This window comes from Chroicocephalus ridibundus, chromosome 3, assembly GCF_963924245.1.
Source record: "Chroicocephalus ridibundus chromosome 3, bChrRid1.1, whole genome shotgun sequence".
Lineage (NCBI taxonomy): Eukaryota > Metazoa > Chordata > Aves > Charadriiformes > Laridae > Chroicocephalus > Chroicocephalus ridibundus.
Window position 1 is genome coordinate 66,760,895 of NC_086286.1, and position 22,521 is coordinate 66,783,415.

General features: G+C 42.0%; 1 long non-coding RNA gene across 2 annotated transcripts in view; it reads right to left on the reverse strand.

Annotated features, from left to right (window-relative positions):
- Nucleotides 1-542: 542 nt before the first annotated feature.
- The window catches only part of LOC134513216 (uncharacterized), a 91,218-nt gene continuing 69,239 nt past the window's right edge, over nucleotides 543-22,521 (reverse strand). For both annotated transcript variants that reach the window (XR_010070341.1, XR_010070340.1), the window contains 4 exons: nucleotides 15,757-15,910; nucleotides 11,844-12,024; nucleotides 9,955-10,145; nucleotides 543-2,829 (listed from right to left, as the gene is read on the reverse strand). This is a non-coding gene — a long non-coding RNA (uncharacterized LOC134513216). The remainder of the gene's footprint in view (nucleotides 2,830-9,954; nucleotides 10,146-11,843; nucleotides 12,025-15,756; nucleotides 15,911-22,521) is intronic.

Sequence of the window (22,521 nt, forward strand, 5' to 3'; positions counted from 1 at the left end):
CAGGGCTATGGGAAGAAGATGAAAACAGCACAGAGAGTTATGTAGGGAAATTACTGGAAATTGGTTAATTACAGGAGTTATGGAAATTGATTTTATATGAGGACCCATGTGTTCATTTACTTACTGAACACATGCATGTGTTTCCAAATGCATGAATACTTCTGAAAACAAATCTCGTCTTTATTCCAGTTAAGCTGAGAGTACTGTAACAGCTCATATTATTTTTCATGTAAGTTATTCCAGTTCTGGGTAAGCCCAAGGGGATACTTCATTACACAGTAAAAGAACACAAAAATTGTTCAGAATATCAGTCTGTTTCAAGACTGAGTTGGTTGGCTTAAAAAAAAAGGAAAAAAAGAAAAAAGAAAAAAAAAACCAGTAATATTTTAGGAATTGTTTAGAAAAGGTTCCTGCTAAAAAGATTACATCTTTTAAGTTGCTAAAAGATTTCAAATGGTGAAAGATTCAGGTAATTTCTGAATTACCAGAATTTTTCAAGATCTGTTTTCTGTTAAAAACAACAACAACAACAACAACAAAAACCAACCAACCAACCAAAAACCCCATCAAACCACACCTCTAATTTATTGTGTTTGGAAAAGACTACAAAAGTGCACCACTTTGATTTCATCCTGCCCATAAGCACTCTGCTTCCATACCAGTTTTGCTTTTTATAGAGTTGCAAAGGAGCAGGGGAAATTCAAGTGAATTATTTCACCTTGTACAGCGCAGGAAACACACTGGAAAAACTCCTGTCACAAGTGCAAGCTGTCATCCGCTGTCCAGTCCCTTGTTCTCACTGCTGCACAGAGCAAGGGGGTCACCTAAGGAAAAGTAAAGCTTTACAGTCATGACCCTCCCTTAAAATGATTGTGCTGGGTAGATCACGCTACCTTGCCCAGTCCCTTTTGTAACTTTTTATACCTGGGCCAAGTATGTTTCAAGTGGTCCCAGAAGTTCACAACTGCTTTGTGTTGCCAGACTGTCACAGAGCAGCAGAAGTGGACGGATAAATTTGATTCCAGTCGGCTGGACTCAAAGGAGAGTTGGACAGAGTCCCTCCACATGATGCTTGCATTTTAAGTGCGGTATCTGCTTCAATAAACAATGTGCTGTGTTCGCTGAATAGGTTGGATTTCAGCTCAGGTGTCCTGGCTGAAGTGTGGTCCGAATCCAGCTTCAGCTGGGGTGGGAGGGCTCCAGCACAGAGACTGGGTTTGGGGTTGAATAGGCAGAGAGATGAGAACTCTGCATTTCGTCACAACAGTGGTGGGCCTAGTCCAAAGGTCATTGAGGCCGATGGAAAAGCTCCAGCTGAATTCAATAGCCCTGGAGCAGGCTACTGTGTGTAATTTATACTTTTTTTTTTTCCCCCTTAAACTTTTTAGATATCCATTTTCCTGTATATAGCCACACCTTTCCTATTTCTAATTTCTTGTTTGCATTTGACAAATATTTAGGAGCTCTTCACAGACTGGACAAGAGTGAGACAGAGGGGAAGTGACCGGATTTATTAGTCAGCTTGGAGATATTTCTTAAGTCCTAGGGTGAAAAAAAAAATCCAATTTGTATTTGTCAGTCCGTACTTCTTATCTATTGTCATCAAGCTGAAATATTTGCCTTATATTGCTAAATAAAAAGACCTTTAGAAAGCTTTGCAAAAGTATGTTTGTTAGCCACTGTTTGGTGAACTCTCTGAACATGAGAAATGCTAGCTCATATTTGCTTGATTTTGTGTTAAAAAAGCAGAACTTTTTGTTCCAAAAGGAGTTGTACATGTTGATTAAAGTGATATTTCTGTGTTTCTCTTAAAATTGTTCCACTGGTTTCTTCCTCACCTAGAAACTCTCTCCTTGGACAAACCTAGAAATTTTCCACAGCCTTTTTAATCTGCAAAAGTGCTGTTTCCAGGCCTGACAACTAACTGCTGCCCTTGTTGTTAAAATTAACCAAAGAAAATACAAAAAGCATTTTCCTTTTTACCAAAACATGACGAAGAATACATAAAATTGTTGCTGTATTGAAACATTAGTGCTATCATGATATATACCAGTCAAGTGTAGTAAAAATTTATGACATATTAAACAAAACGTCAAAAACAGTGATTCAGAGAAAGCACGCACATACGAAATTCAGAAAAACTGTCTCAGTGTGAAAGTCAATTATTTCCTACAGCTTAAGGAAGTGGATGTCCAGAAATTAGCTTTTTGCCATGCTGTAACTCTTTGCTCTCTGTGAACGAACACATTGGCACTGTCTTACCATGAGGGTTGTGAATCCGTTCGGTGTTATCCAAAGATAAGGCAAGATGTTATACGATGAAATGGGCAGATGTAAAATTCAACAGCCTGGTACATCCTTTTCCTTAGTCATCATGTAAGGTGCTGTGCTACTACCTGGCCATATAGCAACTCCTCACTGATCAGGGTCCACATGCGGGTCCATCATGCTGGCTTCATTGCAGTGTTTCAGGATTTGGTTTATTCCAGTGGAGGCTTTGACTCGCTCTACCCCATACTTGAATGCCGTGGTCCTGTGGTGCACAACTCTGCATGTGGTTTTGCATGGAGGACTCCAAGTGTGGAGGACCATGCTCACACTTTGAAGTACCTGGGAATTTTGCTACAATTTATTTTATTTATTCATTAGCCTTCCTGGTGTTTTGCCAAGAGATCATTTTGCTACCTTCCCTTCCTCAGTTCTAGGGGATTATATTTTGCTGAGCAAGTGCAGAACCAGAGGCGTGAGACTGAAACCATGGGTAAAGACCCTGTCTTCATCCATTCTCATTGAGGTTATTTGAAGTGTTGGTCGCAGGGCACAGGAGAGCTGTGGGTAGAATATTATAGGATGTCAGAAAACTGGGATGGACAGGAATGAAAAGCTTTCGGATTCAGATGCTTTTTTTCCCCCTGGCTAGCAATGTCTGTTTTCAACTAAACAGCATAGGTAAGTTGGAGTGTGGTCTTAGTTACTTTGATCCCTCCTATCTCCTGAGGTCTTACCCAACCTTGCGATGAGGAGAAAAAGAGCCTGCTGTTATCAAGGGGAGATACCCCCTATTAATGATGAAAAAAATAGGCTTTGACAAAATAAGGAGTTTTACTTCAGTTCCTGAAACTATTCTTTTTTTATGGTGGTTGAAGATATTTGTTGCCAAGAAGTTGTTTTCCTTTATATATATAAGAAATCTTTCAGACAGTAGGCATTCCTAAGAGATGGGTTTTCCTTTTAAGTTGATTTCCTCAAACAGGTTTAAGGGACATCACCATTTTGACCACCTCCTGTCCTTATCTTCTAACATATATGTATTTTTTTGGTTACTTGGGAAAAAAAAATAGTTGCAATGGGAAGCAATTTCTAATTATTTTTAACATTTGTGTCAGTGTAATGGGCAGTGCAGTCTCTTATAACATTCTTAAGTTTAAGTGCCACTAAGTGAATACACAGGGGTACTCCTTTCACAGGCAGAACTGCAGTCATCCATCAGCAGTTGTTCAGTGAGGAGGGAATAAAGATTTTTTTCAGTGTAGCTATTTAATTTTTAAACTTTTTTTCCCAATCAAATGAAAAAACATTTCAAAATCTATGTCTGTTTTCTTGTTATTCCCACTGGCGGGCTTAGCACTGAATAATTCAACAGACTGAGTAGCCTATGCCAAGTATAACCCAAAATCCCCAGACTTACAAAACTCAATTTCAAGTTTCTCACCTTAAGCAATACATTTAATAAATTATGTATTTTCCCCTCTAATATGCATTTTCCAATGGATTGCAAATACCCAAGACACTATCCCCTGATACTATTCATTTTCATATTAAAGGAAGAAAAAAAGCTGAATGTGTTCTAAATATTCTCCTAACCAAAAGCCTTACTGGTTTGGTTTTTTTCATTGAATCCAACCCTGGGAAAATGTGGCCATACAGAAAAATTATTCTGAGTTCCTGTAATCTGCACTAGTTACTATTGCATGAAGAAAATGAGAGGTAAACATCTAATTAAATGTATAATCATCTCTTTGCGTAATTTGCCAAAGTTATAATTTATTCTAAATTTACTGAGAAAAGTACAGAAGAAGGAATAATCAGCACAGCCTGGTAATTAGGTATGTGTCCTCTGGCACGTGGCCTGGCATATTTTAGACCAAAAGTGGATCTGAGATGCACATTTTTGATGCAGATCTTGACTGATTATGAACTCTACAAAACTCAGGGTGTTTGGCTTAGGGTGCTGGCAGAGTCCAGCAGAAAGGGTACAGTAGCACCCTGCATCTGGTCAGATTCCAATGTCTGTCAACACTCACGGGATTTCGGGTTGAATTTTAGCCTTATCATGCTTTCACTGATACATACCACAGAAAGCAATTAAGATGTTGGGCAATCTAAGTGGCTGCGAAGCTTCAGGGCTCGTTAAAACTGCTTGTTCTACGCAGGAGAAGCAAACATGGGGAAAAAAAAACACCATAAAGAGCTACTATGACCTCTTCTGACCTCTCATCTTTTGCCTCTGAAAGAGAAGAGTGAAGAAATGTACAAGTGCCTGTGTTAATAAGAGGCACATGTCCCTTGTAGGTGGATCAATTCATTTCCATTAGCGCCACAAGTGGAAACAGAGCAGTGGTCTAATCTACGGGGGCTTTTATCAAACAGCTTGCCGTAGTCTACTCCACTGAGCTTTCTGCTTCAGTCCCTTGCCAAAGTAACCTTGAAGTTATAACATGACTTTCTAGATCCTACCCAGCATCTGCAAAGGAGTTATTTTTCATTTTTAAATGCTGTAGCGGTGGGAGTCAAGGACAACAATATTTTGACATCATTAAATAAGTAACACATTATTCTTCCTTAGAATAACCTTCAGATAAGCAAGGGCCTGATCGTTATGCTGTGTGCTTCGTGGTCATATCCACAGAATAAGTAGAAATGACAATATCTGGCTTCGCACTCCTGCAGTCACTCTACAAGAGTTCTCTCTTATTCTGAAGATTACTTGTCTAGGGGACACAGCAAGACTACTGCCAAGGCAAAATACTATGCTGCATGCACCTCCAAATCCCTGTGATGAGAAATGACCTCCGGTGACATTACTAGGAGACACCTTTTGAAGGGACAAGAGATCATCGTCTTGCCAAGTGAGAGCAAAGGTTTTGGGATCTGTCTCTTGAGGGAATGTGATTGGAAAGGTGCCTTTGGCAAAGGGCATAAAAGAAATCTAGAAATGGTACAAACAAGAGAAACAGTTGGAAGGTCTCTAATGGGGAAACATTCTCTAGGAAGACTAAGAGGAAAGTCTGCATTATATCAACTATTTGACAGATTGGTTGGACGTGACATCTGGAAACATGTTGTAGGAATTTACACAAAAGCTTTAATTTTCCTTGAAAGGCATTTTTATGTTAGACAGGGCTCTCGCTTTCCATTTGTTCCACAGCACTAACAATTGCAACTTTGTCCTATCTGATGAAAATCAAAAGAAAATTCTTCATTGTCCTTTGTCTTTATTTATAACTTTAAGGTATATCTGAGAAACACTTTATGTGGCAATGGGAAATAAGTGGCCACTTATCCTTTCTGGGAAGAGCCAGTTGAGTTGACTCAGCTGATTCAGTCCTGTGGAGTTTAATGAAATAGGAAAGAAATTTTTCCATCCAGCACATACCACCGTTATAATTTGATGCTTGTTTGGAAATAGCTGCTATCTTTCTTAAGCCGGCTTTGTAGTATCATAAGACCTTCTCTGCTCTCTTGAGAAATATGGTTTTTAAGAGCATGTAAACTGAAAAACAAAAGACTGTATGAACTCCATTTTGGAGGAAGAAACTCTGTGCCTGGAATAACAAACATTATCATGTCCTCAAGGCAGGCAATATTGAGAGACAGATAATAGAAGAAGAAATAGTGAAAAAAAGAGTCAGAAAGCCCAGGATCAAAAGCCACCAATGTTTCTCGTGCCTGCATACAGTGACATGAATCTGTATTCCACGAGTCAGCCCCTCTCTGTTTTCTTCTCTGTCAATTCCTGAGGCTCAAACAACTACGGAACCAAGTCCCCATCTCCTTCCAGAGGGCCTGGCTGGTACGCAGCTGTGTGGATGCTGCTCTGAACAGAGTCTCCCTGCACGGCGCCTGGTGCAGGTGACTCTACCTGGGCAGGGCAAGGTGCCTGTGGGGCTTCTGAACTCTGATTAGAAATGTGATCTGCTCCTCCTCCTTCTTACCAACGTGTGATTCTTCTTGCTTTCAGAACCAGTTAACAGATAAAAAAATATAAATCTTCTCCAAGGTGCTCCACTGTTCAGCTAGAGTATTAAATGCAAATATTAGTTAATATGCCTGGTGCACTGAACAATATAAGAAAAGTGAAGTTGTATTAGACGATCAATAAAACCATATGCATCCTCATCTCTGAAGACATTATGGTGCATTTCTCTGGCTAGGCCTTGAGATTAAATAGAGCTCTTTCAATTAAGAAAACAAACTGCAGCTAGAGAATCTACTGCAACTGGGTCAACACTAATTACTTGATCATAAATGGTTAAAAATAAAATAGGCAAGGTGAAAAGGAGAAGAAAGGTAAACAGAGAACATGCTGCTCTGCTGGCTTTTTTTTTTTTTTTCCATATCTTCAGAGCTATATGAAACCCTCCGGGACCCTCTGGCACTTGGAGCAGGAGCCTCTGTTGTTACACTTACAACCACTTAATTGAATGGATGCCTTTCAAATTCGGAGAGCGGCCCAGCAAATGAACAGAGCTAACTATATACGATTAGCTCTCAGGACTTGGTGCACGTTGCTATGAAGTCTGAATGTGTAGGCGCAGATGAGCTGCTCTCACATTTGGATTTCCCCGGGAAGAGGATTTGAGGTGAGCTTTAAAACCCTCTCCAGTAACTCTGTGCTGTGGCACAGCTGAGCACCAGGAGCCGACGCACATCTGCCCCCCCAGGCAGCGCTGTGCCTTCTTTCCGGCTGCTTCAGAGCCAGTGGGAAATTGCAGCAGTGGGGAAAGCCTATGTCTTCCCCCCAGCCCCAGGACGTGAGCCAGGGTGCACACAGGGTCCAGCATGGAGGAATGTCCCGCTGGGAAGAGGCAGTCCCCTTTGTCTCCTCTTTATGGGAGCTGCATCTGCTGTTGGAGCCGCCTCTGCCCCCAGCAGTTGTGCTGGGAAACTGGTACCATGAGAGGGCTGCAAGATTCGGAGCCGGTGGGGAAAGGCCAAGGACTACAGGATTTCCCTGAGGCAATAAACGCACACAGCGTGAGTGCCCATCACCAGCCCCTGGCTACCAACACCTCACAGAGACTGGAAACCAGGGGATGTGGAGGAACCTAGAGAGTATAAAATAGCCTAATAAAAATCATAACCGAGCTTTAGTTAATACATAAATGTGTAAATTACTGGGCAGAGAAAGATGTGCAAATAATTTAAATTCAATGGAAAGAAAAAAGTAAAAATTATAATTTGACACTCTCAGCTCCACAGCTTGAGAGGAGAAAGGAAAGATGGAAGAGGGCAGAGGACTGGGGAGGAAGGGGATGGAGATGCCTTAACCTGCAGAATGTCACATGAGAACTGCCCCAGAAGATACAGGGTCTTCTGCCAAGTTTTTATTTTAAATTTTTGTTTTAAACTCACAAATGAGTTGAAAGAAATAACTATAAAGGCAGAGAAGGGAAGGAAAAAAGAAAGGGCCAGCAGGAGGAAATCAGGAGGCGGCAGGCAAAGGGAGCACATTCCCAAGCCGTGGGAGAAGGAGCAGTCTGTCCAGCACGTGTGGGAAGCGGCAAAGGCATGGGGCACAGATACTGCAATGGGAAAAAGCGCTCCCCAGGCCAAGTGTCGGAGATGTGAGCAGGCATGTTGACAGGCAATTGAAGAGGAGCCAGTGCTTATTTACCCCATTAAGACCACTGCGACATCGTCTGTTACACTCTGATTTCCTTTTTGAACGCTGGCGTCTGTCTGTTTTCTCCTCCTGTGTGCCAAGTGTATAGTGACATTTTACACAGCCCTGTTCTCCACCGGGAAAATGCCGGAGAAGCGTCTCGGGCAGAGCCCAGGCTCAGCCCTGCTGCATCCAGAGGGGCTGGCACCTGGGTCACACTGAGCCGGGGACTCTTTCAGCTCAGGAGAGTCACTTCTCTCAACAAAAGCATAATAACCTCAGGTTTCACAGTGTGATGGGAACAGTAACCCAGACATTTCAGGAGCTGCCTGAAACATTTAGACATTTTGTAAAACGGCCGGATAAAAACCAAGCTAGAAGACTAGTCAGTTCACTGAAAGCCTGTTACTTTTACTCATTCCACTAACTGGATGACTGAAAAATGACTGGAAAATTGCTGAAAATTGTAGTCAGTTTTCAAAATGACTGATTTCACTTGCAACTCATCCAGACGTGCCGAGAATAGGAAATTGCATGGGGACCATTTCTGCAACGGTGAGCTGTGCAAAACATGACTTGTCGGCATAGTCTCTCCTCTTACAGAGCGAATTAGACTGAAATAATAGCTGAAAACAACTAAAAGGCAGACAGCAAATCAGTGCCGCCTTTCTCAGCTTAGACTACCTCTAAATTTGACTTCACACTTTGAAGGAATTGTTTTCCTATGCTAAGTCTGCTAAAACATGGTAATCCGTGGCAGCCGTGTCCTGAAACTCTCCTTAATGTACTGTCAAACCCGAGAAGGCCGGGAACAGCCAAAAACTGGGGGGAGGGAGGAAATGGGGGAAGAGGGTGTCTCTGACGTGCGCCATTCTGCTTCAGCAGATGTAAAAATACAAGAGAGCAAATCACTCTGTAGCTTGTGAGGAAGAAGAAAAGCCCACTCTGAGCTGGCTTTCCCCTCACTGAGGGAGCACAAGAGGAAGGGGTCGTGTCCCCCCTGCATTTTCTGCAGCCGTTTCCCAGCCCCACTCCACCACCCTTCTGGCTCCAGCTCTCCTGGCTCAGTGACTAGGCGAGATAAAAAAGTTTACCTTGCAAAAGGCCGTGTCCTTTTGCAACAGGCAGAAGCTTGTCTGCTGTTCACCAGTGGGCAGACAGATGGCTTTGTGTCATGAAGGTGCTTGTTATTGCAATGGGTAAAAAAACAGCCAAGAAATTCTAAGAATATGATTGAAGAAGGGACTTCCATTGTATTCAAGTACGTATTAGTAAAGGAAGTACTTAGGTAAATATTTAAGTAAAGCTGAGAACTCCTGCTCACCTCCTGTCAAATCCTGTAAGCACCTAAGCTCCCTGATGTAAAAAAGATGCGGACAGACTGGAGAGGGTCCAGAGAAGGGCCACCAAGGTGATCAAAGGACTGGGAAGCCTGTCATATGAGGAAAGGCTGAGAGAACTGGCTTTGTTCAGCCTTGAGAAAAGAAGGCTTAGGGGAGACCTTATCACCACGTTCCAGTAAAAGGTGGCTACAAAGAAGATGGAGACTCTCTTTTTACAAGTAGTCACATGGAAAAGCTGAGCAAGTGATGGACCGGCAGGGGTGAATTTTAGGAAATGGCTTGGTTTCCAGCCTTTCCTATTAGTTGGTTCTAAGTAGCTGCTCATTGAGCAAATCTCAATGAAACTAAGAAACTGCTAGGATACTCTAGGAAACTCCTCTGCAGACTGCCTTGAATGCCATTTTGAAGCAGCCATTTGTCCCCCTGTACTGGATAGCGAATCTAGGAATCCGACACTGAACTCTGGGCTGCAAGGCAGGCACCTAAAAGCTAAGTACTGCAACACCTAAAGGACATGCCAATAGGGCACTGTCCTGTAGAGGTGTACCCTGTACCTGTTGTTGGAGGCAGCCCTTGGTTGCTGTATGAATTGTCCTGGTGGTCAGTCATATTTTGTCTTTGAAGTCTCCCCCAGCACTGACAGAGACAAATGGTGATGCCACAGACATACAGCTCGGTCAAAAAATGTACAGTTGGAGTTACCAAGAGATAATCAGAAAGTAGCACCTCAGGTGGTGAACACTGCTGTAGTCCCACTGGTTCTTTAATAGAGCTCTGTCAGGCTGGATGTCAGCTGGAGAAAGGATCCTGTTTCTTGGTGAGGTAGAAGTGGTCAATGGCCATTTGTCTTCATATTTGAGGTGGAAAGGTCAGGCAGAGCTCTTGAAGCCTGGGTTTGAAATCTTTACAATGGTGTTCTGGAAGTAAAAGCGGCAACTTTATTATTAAGCAATGTTGTTTTATTACTATATGCATACAGTGCTAGCTAGGTAGGTATGTTTTTATATACAAGTACACGTACACACAATATACACTATGCCTTTTTCTATATATTTAGCATACAAACAGACATCTTTAAATACAAACTTCTCTGCATCTTATTTGTAAGTGGAACCATTAATTACATTCTTACAGACTCTGCATGCTGCTCTGACATTAAGGTTGGAGACAGCTTCGAAAATGTGCAAAGTGAATTAAGAATTTTCCCAGACAGATTAGGTACATACTTAAGTTTTATAACCCTAGTCTTAACCCTCTTTTTCAAATCTCCTTTTCTAGGAACTCCATTAAAGCGGCAAGAACAATAGTTCGACTATAACTGCTGCTGTAGGACAAAGAGCTGTGTTACGTCCTGGTGTCATGCTGCGCTCTAGAGTGGAGAAAGATTTGATGCAGAAGCTTAGGGCCAAATTTTGTCAGGTGACTAGAAAGATGCCTTTAAATACACGCACTCACCTGCCACAAAACTGTTTGTATGGCACGATTTAAAAAAAAAAAAAAAAAAAAACCAACCAAAAACCAAAACCAAAAAACAAACAAGTAGCCCCAAGTCTGACAGGCTGGATGCCCTTGCTAGAGAACTGAGGCTACGCGCAAGGGAGAGGTGTGTAGAAAAGCAGAAGGTCATGTCTACATTTAGGTTTGTCAGTGGCAAGACTGACTTTTCTATATCGTCTCCTTCACAGCAAAAGCCCCGAAGAGCTAAGTTTCTGAAAGCCTCTGGAAAGGCAAGTGTGGCCGTGCTGACATTTTGGCTTGGCGTGGCAGCGTGTTTCTGCACAAATACCCTGGCTGTTCCCTGACTCTGCTTTGGTTGGGTTTGCATCGTGGTGGGCTAGGAACAAAAGAGGAAGCTATAATTGACTCATCACCTCCTGTTGCACAGAATTACGTACTAACGCAGGCACAATCTGTAATGCCCTGGAACAGCTCTCCTGCACGCACTGGTGCTACATTTACCTGTGTAAGCAAAGGCCCACTCCAGATACACTGGAAATAGATTAAGCATTGCTTAAAAAAATAGCTTATTTGTAAAGGGTGTGGTAACTGAGATAAATACTGTTTGAACAGAACTGCAACCTGTCAAGCATGACTTTATGTTTGTATTTTTCATGCTATTTTGCCATTCTTTTGAGGGAGCTGGGCACGTTTAGCTTGGAGAAGAGGAGGCTGAGGAGAGACCTCATCGCCCTCTACAAATACCTGAAAGGAGGTTGTAGAGAGTTGGGTGTTGGCCTCTTCTCCCAGGTGAATAATGACAGGACCAGAGGAAATGGTCTGAAGCTGCGGCAGGGGAAGTTCAGATTAAACCAACCTGCCTGAACTCTGTGCTACCGTGACTGCTTTTCAGTTGTTCTGTAGGTTAAAGAACTTCAATGAAAAGCCCATTCCAAAGTCTTGTGACTGTGCCACTCTCCCTGCAGTCAGCACAACCTTGTGTACGATTCAGGGAATGCTCTCAGGTTTTGGTCCTAAACGGAGTGGAACTGATCCTCTGAGAGAACGGCTAAGACATGAAAGCAGACATGATATTGCAGCAATATCTGAAGATGTAATTATATGTGTGAAATTAAAGGATAGAATACTTGCCGCAGCAAAAAAAAAAAAAAGGTTACATTTTATGTAGCTGCATATCCAGTTGTAGATATCTGAATTTTTGCATTTCCCAAGAAGCTTTCGTGTATCGGTGACGCATAGCTCTCCAGGCCTTCAAGACCAAATTTCTCATCTGTATGTACTACATAGAAATTTGGACAGAACTGTCTCATTGTCATTTGATCCAGCCATTCTTATGACCTGGAACAGTACAAACAAAGGAAGACATGTGAAATTAGTGGTAGACACACCACAGTCTGACATAGGCTAGTTTCAATAACTCTCTTAATTGTTTGGAAATACCATAACAAGATTATATCGTTTACCTTACAGAGTGGCTGCATAATACGGTGATCTGTTGTGGTGGTGGTATGTAAAATTTTTTAGTTTCATACCATTTCTAGTTGATTGCTTGACCATATAATCCCCAGTATTCTTTTTACAATTGTCTAGGAGATACATCTCCACAATTGCCCCTGGTTAATTAATTCTGAGAATCTGAACCTCTCTTCAGTGCCACTCCATCTCTGGGAACATTTTTTCTGGAGTCTCTAATGAGTACTTGGCGTGGCAGTCACTGCTATCAAGTATACTCATCTGTCTTTTGATTAGAGGGGTTTGCAAAGGATTACGTCCATTCTATGAAAAATGTGAACATTTGAAATTTTATTTTTAGCCCCTAGTGGGCAAAATGACATTTCAGAATGGCCCACAAAATACCAAAGGACCTTATAAAATTGCTATGTCAGAATGTTCCGTTTTGACTCCTTGTTTTTACACAAGTCCACCAGATGCTTCACATGTATATTTATGAATTTTTAGAGAAAGGGTCCAACAGTTATTTACATTCCTGTGAAATATTTTGATTTCATTGAATCACCACTTTTTAATAGAATAGTTTTCTTCCAGAAAATTTTCAACAAGTTTTAGTTTTGGTTCCCAAACACTCTTTATCAATTATTATTGAACATTTTTCTCCTCTATTTCTTTGGAAATCCCACTGTTTTTTCTTATTCTAGTGCTTGGTTATGATTTAGGATGTTTTTGTAGTCGACATGGCTTATCAACTCAAATATTGTGAAAAATATGTTGTTCAAACTAGTCTGTACCTTTGGATTTCTAATCCTGTTAGTTAATGAGTGCACTGCACTTTCTTTCTCTAAACCTCTCTCACCCTTTGTTTGGAAGCAAGGCAATAGCGCTACTTTTTTGAAGGATTAGAAATTAATCTTATAAGTGCGTATACTTGCTGTCAGTTAATTACCTGTTGATGCCAACAAGAGCCGGTTCTAGCAAAATTTGGTCAGAAAGTTATGTAGTACAGCGAACAGGACAAAAGAAAACATACTCCTGCTGTTCTTTGATTTATCCAGTCTTTGCTTTCAAGTATTTTCCAAAATCAAGTCATGGTTGTTATGTAAAGACCAGATTTGGCTCCTTGCTAAATAGGTTGGGGTTTGTTTTTTTGTTTCCTGGTCGTGTGCTGTAATTTATAATTTAATTGAAGGAAGGTTTGCCAAACAGTGGTCACATGGAGAAGATTTGAATGCTTCAGCTGATCTTTGGGTCCTTGAGATTCTAAGAGATGTTGTTGAGCTAAGAGAGCTAAAACTTATGCTACTGTAATTCCTCCCCCTGAAAGATGGGACATACAGTGTGTTTCTTGCTTCCCCTGTGAGGACTTTTCTCCTTACAAGTTGAAAGTTTCAGAGTTTCAGCCCTGAAGTGGCCATTGTCCATAGGCCCCCTTCAGGTACTGGAAGGCTGCTATAAGGTCTCCCCAGAGCCTTCTTTTCTCCAGGCTGAACCGCCCCAACTCTCTCAGCCTGTCCTCATAGGAGAGGTGCTCCAGCCCTTTGATCTTCTTCATCGCCCTCCTCTGGACTCGCTCCAACAGGTCCATGTCTTTCCTGTGCTGAGGGCTCCAGAGCTGGATACAGCACTCCAGGTGGGGTCTCAGGAGAGCAGAGTAGAGGGGGAGAACCACCTCTCTGGATCTGCTGGCCACGGTTCTTTTGATGCAGCCAGGATGCAATTGGTCTTCTGAGCTGCAAGCACACATTGTTGGCTCATGTCCAGCTTTTCATCCACCAGTACCCCCAAGTCCTTTTCTGCTGGGCTACTCTCTATCACATCATCCCCCAGCCTGTATTGATAACAAGGATTGTCCCAACCCAGGTGTAGGACCCTGCACTTGGCCTTGTTGTCCTCACAGGGGAAGCAAGAAACACACTGTATGTCCCATCTTTCAGGGGGAGGAATTACAGTAGCATAAGTTTTAGCTCTCTTAGCTCAACAACATCTCTTAGAACCTCAAGGACCCAAAGATCAGCTGAAGCATTCAGATCTTCTCCATGTGACCACTGTTTGGCAAACCTCCCTTCAATTAAATTATAAATTACAGCACACGACTTGGCCTTCATAAGGTTTGCTCGGGACCACCTCTCTAGCTCGTCCAGGTCCCTCTGGATGACATCCCGTCCCTCTGGCCTGTCAACCACACCACTCAGCTTGGTGTCAACTTGCTGAGGGTGCACTTGATCCCACTGTCTAAACCATTGATTAAGATGTTGAACAGCACCGGTCCCAGTATAGATTCCTGAGGATATGCTGGCAAGTAGTGGGCAGGCTGGAGGGGAGCAGTATCACCGCCCCCATCACATTCTCAGCGCTTGCAGTGCTGAGCCTTCCCTGTGTCCTGCTGCACCGGCTGGATGGGGCAAAGGAACCATCGAGAAGCTGCCGATGCTCTGCTGGCAAAGCTGAGCTTCCTCAGCTGCAGCAGGAGACTGGGAAAGAGAAGTTAAAGTCTCTACAGTTGCTGTCAGAAATGAAGCATGTGGGAATTTCTCAATGCCAGTCACTTCTGTGCAGAATACCACCATGGCAAAAGCAGGGAGGAAAGGCCTGACTCAATTCTCACATAAATCATTCATTGCCCCACTCATGAAGGCACATAAGAAATGCTCTTCTTACATTTTCCAATATGAATGAATTTAAAATAAGATGAGTTCAAGATCCCCTACCTCCTCCACAGCTTTATGCACCTTTGTTCCTTCTTTGTGTGTAGCTACAATATACGTTATAGCCTCATATACTTTGCTTTTGAGAGGGAAGACATTGAAAAGAGTGCAGCCAACAGAGCTGCAAGGAATTGCTTTGCCAGAAAGTGCACTCAGGGAGAGTGGAAACTATTTGTAAGTTGGATCTAAATCAGTAAATGGTTTCAAGCAAACAAGCGGTTTGCATTTGAATCAATCAGCTGAAGTTGAAGGGTTGTGGTACAAAAAAAACCCCAAAAGACCAAACATGTTCATGATTACATTTTTCACGAATTTCAACTTCTGGTTTTGAAACAGATCTGATTTTACCGGGTAAAGTATCTCCCAAAGAAAAAATGAAATATCTCATTTTCAATTGATCACAGCGTTTCAACTTAGCAGAAAATGAGGTTAGTCATATATTTCATTAAAAAAAGGAAAAAACAAAAAAAGCAAAAGATGAGAAAAAAAAACCTGTTGTGAGCAGCGTGGACCACTTTTTCAGTCTTATCTTGTCTTCCCAGAGAAACACAAGCTTACATGAGTGCTCTGTATAACTGTGTGCACCTTGCCTAATCCCCATCAACATATTTTGTGATCAATTTCTGATTTGAAGCTGTCTTGGCTGAGCTGCAGATAGGCTACAAAGATATTTTGCTTTCTGCGAATTTTGTAAATAAGGGGATATGAGAGAGAGACAGGCTCATTACAGCAGAAGTCACGCCAAAAAAGTGGAAGAAGCACCATGTTGATCTCAACTGAAACCCAAGGTAGGACAGCAGTGCAGATTTTTGCTTAATTCAAGAAAATCTGGCTCAGCTATTAGGAGGAAAGGATGATCTGCTAGTATAGGTTGGCGAGAAGACAGAAACGAATAGAATTTCTGACTGACCTGTTAAAAGGTCAGTCACCTGCAAGGCAAAATCCAGAGGAAAACAGACAGCTTTTGATGACTCTCCCAAATCCCCAGTCTTCAAACAGCTCTTGATTCCACATCATACATAAAATCCTCCATAGCAAGCAGGAGTTGGGGGGTATTGTTCTGCCTGCATAAAAAGAAAAAGGAAAAGTAAGCACATGGCATTCCATACCTGCATGGAAGTGTGGCCACATCTTTGCTTTCGTGACGGAAAAGCGTTTTCCTAATCAGCACAGCCATTTTCATCATGAAACCATTGTGTTGTTTTCCATTCAAAGGAATCAAGTCACACTGACTCTATACTAACAGCTTAAAGATCAGCAGAAACAATGAAGAGAATCGACTTTACGTAATCCTCAGCTGATGCCTGGGTTTGAAGTCTTGCCCACTGCTCCCATGCCAACTTTAGCAAAACCAGCTCTTTCAGGAGACTGTACTTCTATTCTTTTTCCAGATGTAGCTCTGGGGCAGGTGAAAGGGACTCAGGAAGGGGGATGAGGAGGAGCCACTAGAATTTTTACTGAACATATATTTTACAGCTCTTGGGTTATGCACAGCTTTATTATTATGATATTTTTATTCATGTTTTAAATAAAGAGATAAAATATCCCTCCTTTAGTTCTGTTAACATTAGACGGGGAGACTAATTCTTTACATCATGTTCGGTGGAAATGCGTTCACAAACATACTGTGCTTTTTAGCTTTGGGCTTTTACTGTGCTTCAAATTGTTTGCTGGCATGGATTAACAACAGAACTACATGCGTAAGCCCTTCCCTGCCTTAGTGCTAGGTAGATTTAGCTTTGTCAATATAAGGGAATCTTTGCTAAAGCTTTCAGCTCACCTGTCTTTGTTAAACATGATTCTTATGTCCATATTCCTAACCAGTATTGAGCACTCTGTGAAAGAGTTGGTTTTGGGTACAATTAAACACCAGTGGGTTTATGTCCTGTGCAGATGGAGACATCCCCATCACACACATTCATCAGAGAACAGTGAGCTGCAACCATGTGCAGTTTGACTGCCACTGGAATCAATTTTATTTATGGGTAGAGCTGGATCACTCGTGGAAAAAGTACTCTTTGAGGGTAACAGAGCACTGGAACAGGCTGCTCAAAGATGTTATGGAGTCACTTTCTCTGGAGATATTCTCTGGACAGGAATGCCTGGATGCGTTCCTGTCCAGCCTGCTCTAGGTGACCCTGGTCTGGCAGGGGGGTTGGACTAGATGATCTCGAGAGGTCCCTTCCAACCCCTACCATTCTGTGATTCTGTGATTCACAACATTTCTTATAAAAATTGAATCACTTCTCAGCTTAATGTGAGCCATCACTTATTTTTTTCTCTCACATTATCATACCCACAGCACATCAAAACTTTTCTTGTGATACAATGACCATTATTTAGGTTGCTGTTATTGTATTTACTGCATATTTACAAACCTGGATGTCTGCTATGTTTGCTGCTGCGCAAATGGAATAAAAAGATAATGAACTTACAACCTGTGACAAAGAAAGGCAGAGAAGAGGTCTGGTGACTTGGGCTTCCTGACTCTACTACCACCAGTGACTGACCTGAGATGACGGATGGCAGCTGCTGGGCCAGAATGACCCTGTTGCTTCTAGAGTAGGGTAATTACCCTTCTAGGTAGCTACTACAGCTACAGTAGGTAGGTACTACCCATCCCTACAGAAGTCTTCATGAGCTGTAGCAGAAGCCAGCCTGGATCTCTGGCAAAGGCAAACTAGGCAATAAAATCATGGTCACTTTGCTGCCTGTAGCAGAAGACTGAAACTCTGAAGCGCTCTGGGTGATTCTTGATACCTTCAGTAAAAGCTTGTATTTCGCTAAGCACATTGAAATAAAGCAGGCATCAACTTGCTTTATTTTAAAGAGGAGAAATTATTTTTTGCCACAAGCTGTGAAATGTCTCTGTTAAATAACAAGAACAGAAGGTATGACTTGCAAAGCACTTTCGTGTGTAGGTCCCTATTACTAATTTATTATTTTAAGGGTTGCAACGTGAGTACATTTTCACTGACTCTTGGTGATTCATGAAAGGACACCTACAGTAAACAATTGATCTCCTTTTCGAAACTTGGTACATAATAAAAAAATTAAAGAAATGGAATTTAACAATTAGAACATTGATTTAAATATCTAGACATTGGTGCTAGGCTGGTGTTACAATGAAAGTTCTTCCTCTATAGCGTCGCATTAATGTGATTCAGATGAAGTTCTACTATTGAATTGCTTCCTCCCTCCCTCCTGAAAACTTCCTTTCAAGATCATTAATTTCAATATTAACCCTAGAAGATTTGCAAGCTCTTTGTTCTTGTGGTATATTATTGCTTGGATCTAAATTAAGTACGGATAGCATTTCGGAAAGCAAGGAATAACTGCACCTAAAAACAGTATAAATGAATTTACATGTATGTAAGGAATAACTGCACGTATAAATGAATTGACATGTATGCATGTGTGCTTATTCGCAACTTACTGAACTTTTTTCATTGCACTTGGTTGTCCAGCAGGCTGTGAGTATCCAGATGCTTCTATCCCAAGTGAGAAAAAGGGGTGAGACCACCTTGGCTTTATTGCTGTTCTTTATCAGGTTTTGCAGCTCTCCTGCTTTACATCAAACGTTGTGAACTTTTAAATGGGTGGCAGGGCAAAAGACAATGAGTGAGACATTCTGCTGTGTGCTTCGTAAGTACTCTGGGAGGCAATGTGGCAGGCAGGCAAAGAGCCAGGGTCTTGTCAGTGCTCAGATGGTCTGCAGGAGCCGAAACCTGGAGGAAGGAATTCCTGCAGGATCAACTGGATCCTGCAGAACTGGTACAGAGAAGTGTCTCTTGCTCCAGGCCAGCTCTCTGTCCCATTCCCTGGTGCAAGCTGTACATTAGGAGGGAGAGTGAACATGTGAAGCGTTTGCAGGACAGTAGTTCACTACTACTGCCCTCTGCGGAGAGGATGTCTTTATCACGGACGTGGTGTGTGCAATATGAGCCCCTCTTCAGTTCTGTCCTTTGCACGCAATAAATGGGCTGCTGGTGAATGCTCCAAGGTGTCAGCAGCCATCAGCTCCCTAAAGATCCCCCTCTGCCTGGTGAGGCTGTCAGTAGAAGAGAATCTGGTCATGTGGTTTTTTTTCCCCTGTCTGAAAACCAACAATTTCCCCTAACTTTCAGATCGAAGAGACTATTCCAATCGTGACATCTGACCTTCTAGATAACAGGGGCTTAAAAAATGACCAGGGGAAAACCTAACTGACCCAAGTGATTAGCTTCATTACCTGGTAAAGTAAAGGCACAGATGTCAAGAAAAGGAGGATTACGAGTTTGTTTTCACATACAGAACAATGGATATTAATCTACCTAAACTTGCCATGCAGTTTTTATTAAATATATTGTATATTTATATAAGTGTATGTGTGTCTATACATACATACATGTATGAGATATTATATAATATCAGATTCTGACCTGCTTCATAAGACAAGGATATCTGAAAATGTGTCTGTCACTCCTCAACTGTCCTTTTTCTTATATATAAAACCTTAGGGCTTGCTTGTTCTGAGCATTCAGATATTTCAACTTCAATATTAACAAAAGTAACTTAAGAGATCCAAAATGTTCTACTTTGTCTAGTCTGCATTTCACTGCATAATACGAATACACATAGGCTCAAGGATAACCCATCTAACCTGGCTAGAGAGCACTTGAATTTACTACTTTGATAAGTACCAATTTTAGGTCCTTTTGAAAAAATGTAATGTACTTATTTAAATATCTATCACAATTTAAATTTACTGTGATTTAGGTCCATTATCACCTTTTCTCAGTGGAAGCAATCATTGCTCTGGTAACAGAAATTATAAATAAAACAAGTGGAAAATGTGAGTAATATGAAGCAATATGAGAATCTTAAAAAATGCTGCCACTTGCAAACTTATTTGAAAAAAATAGTTTATTTTCTACTGTGAAATCTGTAACAATAGGTAACACATAATTTCTTATATACTGACAGTATTGGGTATTTTTCTCTTTATATGATGGTTTTGATTGTCACATAAGAATGGCTGATAATCTCAGCTGTGGATTTCTCCATGCCTCCTATGACCAAGCAAAAGAACACAGCTGATAAAATACCAGAAAATGAGCTAGCTGAAATGTACTGTGCTGTTATTTCTTTGTGAAACCCGTTTACTTCTGAGCAATTGTGGTGGGAACGAAGTTACTGCCGTTCAGTTTAGTAAATCTAGGCATAACTAAAAGCACAGTCTGTATAACATGTGAACGTATGAAGTTCATGGGATTATTATGCTTACTACTATGAATAAGATGAACAAGTCCTTTTGCCACACTGACAGAGGCTAGAATATTAACATATTTATGAGATGTTGAAATCTACAGCAGCTGTCATGAGTAGTGGCTGTAAAAAATGGCCCCTTTCTTCTGTCTGTGCTTGAAATTTGTTACATTTAAAATGAGGAGCACTGTGATCTTCCCCAAGTTTGCTTGCTACAGTGGAACATTTGCTAATACGTTACTGTCACGATGAAACTCAAACTATAATCTGCCAAGAAGAGAGGTTGCCAGGTCAATCTTCTGATAAGTACGGCTGATTTGCTTCAATACAGCAATGGAAAATATGCAAATTCACAGGGTCACTAATTACCCCTTGGGAAAACTTCAGCAACTGGTCTGAACTGTCCTGTAACTAAAACCATCCAGATAATGTAAATAATTGTCTTGTAAACATTTCGCATTGGAAACTTTCTGCAACTACTTATTCTGCGGCCTTGCTTCGCATTTGCCGGGCTCTTCAATGCATTTTAAGCTCATTAAGGTTTAGCTCCTGCCAAGGACTTTCTGTCCCAAGTCACCCAGTCCTCACAGGTGGCAGTCCTGGCTGGAGGCTTGAACTATTAGGCTGCTATCTATTCATAGCTGAGGGGGCAGCACATCGCATGTCTGTGCTCCCCAGCATCAGCAAAACCGGCAGTGAGAAAGGGGGCAGACGGACCTTTCAGAAGCACCCAAACTTTCAACTGAAAGTACTGAGAGGTGGAGACGTAGTAACGGGGCAAAAGAAACTGGGGAAGGATGGGGGCTTGGGATGCGTATATATGAAAAGCAAGGGTACGAGGTGTAACTAAAGTCAGTTGCTTGTTATTTTGCTTTGTAAAAGCTCCCGCTTTGTTTTCTTGCCCTGTTTCTATCCAAAAGTGTCCTTCCAAAAATGTTAATAAAATAGCGAATCAAAAGACCCTTAGCCCCAGTTAGACTTTTAATCTAAAAAGTAACAAACCCTATGTGTGTGGAGGACACTGTAAATAAGGACTTTTATCACATGAGGTAACAGAGGTGGCCTTAGTTCTATATAGAGTGGGTTCAGTGATGCTGGGAAAATTGCTTTTACTAAAGATTTGCCATAGATCACAGTATTTCCCTATGTGACATGGTTTGAATACGCGTTCTAGACATCAGCTACTGGGCACTGAAACATGAAAGTCCAGGTTGCTTCCTTCCAGCTTCCCCAGCTCTCCTCCCTCCCAATATGAGAACAAATTCACTGGTGACCATAGAGGCTCTCAGATCTCTTGGTAATGACTTGCAGAGCTCATTTATTAGCTTATGAGCTAATAAATAATATTGCCCTTGGAGGGGGATTTGGCTTGTGTGGAATGAGAGCCACTAGATGAGGAGGAAAAATCACATATTTCAGGCCCTGACTGAGGCAAGGGCCAGTGTAATCTGTAGTTGTAATCAAAAAAATCTTTGCCATAAGGCTTATACCCAGAACAGCTGAAATAAGAATCACAGAATCACAGTATGGTAGGGGTTGGAAGGGACCTCTGGAGATCATCTAGTCCAACCCCCCTGCCAGAGCAGGGTCACCTAGAGCAGGTTGCACAGGAACGCGTCCAGGCGGGTTTTGAATGTCTCCAGAGTTGGAGACTCCACCACCACCTCTCTGCGCAGCCTGTTCCAGGCCTCTGCCACCCTCAGGGTAAAGAAGTTCCTCCTCATGTTTAGGTGGAACTTCCTATGCTCAAGTTTGTGCCCATTACCTCTTGTCCTGTCCCTGGGCACCACTGAAAAGACCCTGACCCCATCCTCCTGACACCCACCCTTTAAGTATTTATAAGTGTTGATAAGGTCCCCCCTCAGCTGTCTTTTTTCCAGACTGAAGAGACCCAAATCCCTCAGCCTTTCTTCACAAGAGAGGTGCTCCAGTCCCCTAATCATCTTTGAAAGGATAGAAAACTGTAATCCTGCAGTTTGCTGGTTTCTTGAACACTTGAGTTTGTAGCCCAGTACTGTATGCATGCATGTGTGTGTGTGCATATGTGTTTTGTACCAGAGACTGGTTACAAGAGAGCAATGAATCAAAATTCCAATTGCAAGGGAGTTCAATCAGATCTATGTTCAATAACGAACTTGAATCTTTATAACAGGGAAACAACTGGCGTGAAAGACATTGTCTTGTGTAGTGCTCGGAATTCAGTCCTGAACCTGAACGCAGCTGAGCCGTGGAGCTTCAGTTTGCCTCGCATGTGGTGTAAATACAGTTTCAGGAAGTCATTGGTTGATGGTCCAGAAGGTTAGAACTTTGTTTACCCACAGAAAAGGCACAGGAGAGACCAACACACAGATTTCCTTGTGCATTATGCTGAGGCATCCCCTTCTCCAAAACTGCCAGTTAGTTTGGCTGGGAGTAGACATCTCCCAGG